General features: G+C 37.4%; 1 long non-coding RNA gene across 1 annotated transcript; it reads right to left on the minus strand.

The window, feature by feature from the left end:
- Window positions 1-706: 706 nt before the first annotated feature.
- LOC106602150 (uncharacterized) lies at window positions 707-2,446 on the minus strand. The gene is made up of 4 exons (XR_006763529.1): window positions 2,121-2,446; window positions 1,863-2,005; window positions 1,466-1,516; window positions 707-1,265 (listed from the first exon to the last, which is right to left on the minus strand). It is a non-coding gene; the product is annotated as an uncharacterized lncRNA (long non-coding RNA).
- Between the last annotated feature and the right edge of the window lie 1,087 nt (window positions 2,447-3,533).

The following is a 3,533-nucleotide window of genomic DNA, read 5'->3' on the forward strand; positions in this document are numbered from 1 at the left end:
TATTTGAGAAGTGAAAACATATGCATCCAACTGTAATATATTGGTTTGTAAATAATACAAATGTAGCAAAATGTACCGAGTGAAATGTAAGATTGGAGTAACGTGTGTTTTAAAGTTTAAACACCCTGCATTATGTGTTTACATCAGGATATCAGTTACCTTATTTGGCCAAACAATAATGAACTAATGTACCATTGGACGGTGGGTTCAGATACAAGGTAACGTGGTTAATTTGGGTTTATCCTGAAAATGTGTAAGTGGTTGGAAACGGGTAGCATGTGTAGCTACAGAATACTGCACAAATGTTTTAAAAGTGAATATTTGATCAAACAGGAGTATTGTGCTGCTGGTTGGGCAGAGTTTGCACTTTTGGGACTATCATATTGGTTCCTTTGTACTGGGTAAGCTAAGTAAAAATATATACTAACATTACGAGAGAGAGGTCAAAGAAAAAAATGTTTCTTGATCAGCACTTTCTCTGGGACGCTTTGTGAATACAGGCTCTGGTCACATGTCCATGCATGACACAACACATCTAGTGTTCAATTCTGGTACTGCTTTAACTTTACTGATAAGGACTATTTTCTATCTATTAACTAAAGTGTTTTTACTGTGCTATGTCAACTAATAACTGACATCCTTTAGAAGGAAAACACTGGAGTTACTATTAGTACATTACAACACTTAGTAATACAGTATATCTGGATCACAGTATATAGATGTATTTAGTCAGTAGAATGAACACATGATACATATGGAACAGAATGGACACAAATATAGAACACTGCTGCATTTGAAATGGGTTGATAACTGTAAAAACTTCAATGATATTTTTTTATATGCACACCACAATGGTACATTTAAAAAACATAATAGTAAATTATGGTAAAAAATAATAATATGTAAACCACAGTTAGAGACTATGAATCCACAGTTCCACTCCCCTGGGCCTGATGAATGGTGGACAAACTCCACATAGACATGGTCTCTTTAAAGACATCAAATACGTCTTTCAATGTAGTTACAAATAGAAACAAAAAGAGGTTCAGCCTAACACAGTGAAAACCAGTTCAACTCTATAAGATAGGGAATTACATTTGCTATTGCAATTGGACTACAGTGTGAATGGTTTTTCACACACACAGTATTTTCGAGGAGCACATGGTCCATCCTTCCAATTCTTCAATGGGTCTGATGCCGTCTGTGAGATCTCAACACAAGCCACCTTGTCATTCAAGTTATTTGGTTCCCCTTCCATCCAATAGCTATAAACAACACAGAGAATCAGAGTTGAAAATCATCCAATACAACATAGAGAATATTAACCTAGTCCCCAGGCTCAATTGTTACCATCCGACAGAGAGGGAGAGAGAGAGCTGGCTGAAGACGAGATTATCAGACTGTAAAAAGTAATTTCTTACAACAGAAAAAATTGTGTAAAAGTCCTCCAGAACATGTTCCTTACGTAGAGGTTAAATGGTGTTTTGCCAACCCACTCCCAGATTCCGTATTAACCCTGTAAATACACAGAATTATACCTGTAACCGCACAGAATTAACCCTGTAACCATGCGGAATGTATGCTTGAAAAATAGACTTTCATCAAGATTACATCAAATTTTGAAGTGAAACTATGAGATCAGGTTGCAGCCTCAGCTATAGTATAGGTCTAGATATAGTCTCATGCAAACATGCTATTCTGACAGGAAGTATATTTTATAAATTGACAGTTACATGAACATTGGTGATACAATTGGTTACACATGTTGAATACTAATCAGAGAAGTAGATAATAATAATAATAATAACAACAACAACAACGAAACAGTAGTATTATAGTATTACTAATATATATTATATTACCTGTTCTTCTCTGCTGTTTATAATAACCAAGGCAGCACACATTGTTCTGCACTTTCTCTGACTGCCCCCAGCTGTTTCCATCCTGGAGGAGACATAATAACAGCTGGTGCCAAACTTCCACCATCCATCCAGACAGGGTTCCTCTGAGATAAACACAACAGAACAGCAGGCATTTAAACATCTACAAATATATTACATCTCTTCTAAGTATGAAATAAAATTGTACTTCTAAATAAGAAAATAAAAGACTGCACTCACCATAGAACCTAAGCCTGGTCTGTAACTGGTCTCTCGCAGTGATCCTGGTATTTAGACTATTCTGCAACTGGTCTCTCTCTTTAGTCCTTGAGTTAAGACTAATCTTTAATTGATCTCTTTCAGCAGTCATAACTTTAAGATTATTTTGCTGCTGGTCCCTGTCTTTGGTCCTTGTGGTGAGACTATTTTGTAGCTGGTCTCTCTCTGTGGTCCTGGAATATAGGCTATTCTGTAGCTGGTCTCTCTCGGTGGTCCTGGTATTTAGGCTGTTCTGTAACTGGTCTCTTTCTGTGGTCCTGGTATTTAGACTGTTCTGTAACTGGTCTCTCTCAGTGGTCCTGGTATTTAGACTATTCTGTAGCTGGACTCTCTTTAGTTGGTTTGTGTTCAAAAATGATTGATGATCTATTTTATGTGTCACGTGGTTATGCCCATATATGTACATCCGGTCATGCCATTCTCACGCTATCGAGTGAGTGCTTATGTAACCTGATAGTGCATCTGTTTAGGGTAAAGCATGTGTTTGCATTTAAGTTGTCAAGGTGATTGATGTGTAGTGACCTTGTTGAACTATGGAATGTGTTTGAACATTTGAAAGAGTAGGGCAATGTTGTAGTGAACTTATGTCTCTACTGTTTAGTGATGTTGTATATGCAACAGTAATTTCCGGGGTGGTAGAGTATTGGTCAGTATAAGTAAAGAGCTGTGAACACCACGAGCGACAAGAAACCTTGAGAGATAAACCACAGAAGACTCTAATAAAGATATAAAACATTGCTCCTAGATCAATTTTAGGTGTATTGTGATTTAACTTCAATGAATGAGATCGCTGTCTCTCTCTCTCTCTCCGTGTGTGTGTGTGTGTGTGTGTGTGTTGACAAGGATCTGTAGCGTCTGGGGGGGAGCTAATGACCTATGTCACCCCCCCCCAACATGTGGCTGTGTGTGGGAGGTTGTTCGGTTACAAGCAGAGAAACATGCTGATAACATTATTTTATAGGAAAGGAATTAAAAAATAATTATACATGTAAACATTTAAAGGATATAAATGGCATTTATGTATAAACATTTTAGAAGAAAATACAAGGGTTTTAAAAAGAAAAATGTATTTACCTTCAATGAATGACAGCTCTTCCTCTGGCCGGGGCGGCAGCGTAGCCTAGTGGTTAGAGAATTGGATTAATAACCGAAAGGTTGCAAGCTCAAATCCCTGAGTTGACAAGGTACAAATCTGTTGTTCTGCCCCTGAACAAGGCAGTTAACCTACTGTTCCTAGGCTGTCATTGAAAATAAGAATTTGTTCTTAACTGATTTTCCTAGTTAAATAAAGGTTAAAAAAAAAAAATCTTTGTTTGTGCAGGCTGCATGGTAGGTGTCAGGTTATGAGCTGTGGGTTGACACAGAGAGAGAATC

The sequence above is a fragment of the Salmo salar genome, unplaced genomic scaffold (genome assembly GCF_905237065.1).
Source record: "Salmo salar unplaced genomic scaffold, Ssal_v3.1, whole genome shotgun sequence".
NCBI lineage: Eukaryota > Metazoa > Chordata > Actinopteri > Salmoniformes > Salmonidae > Salmo > Salmo salar.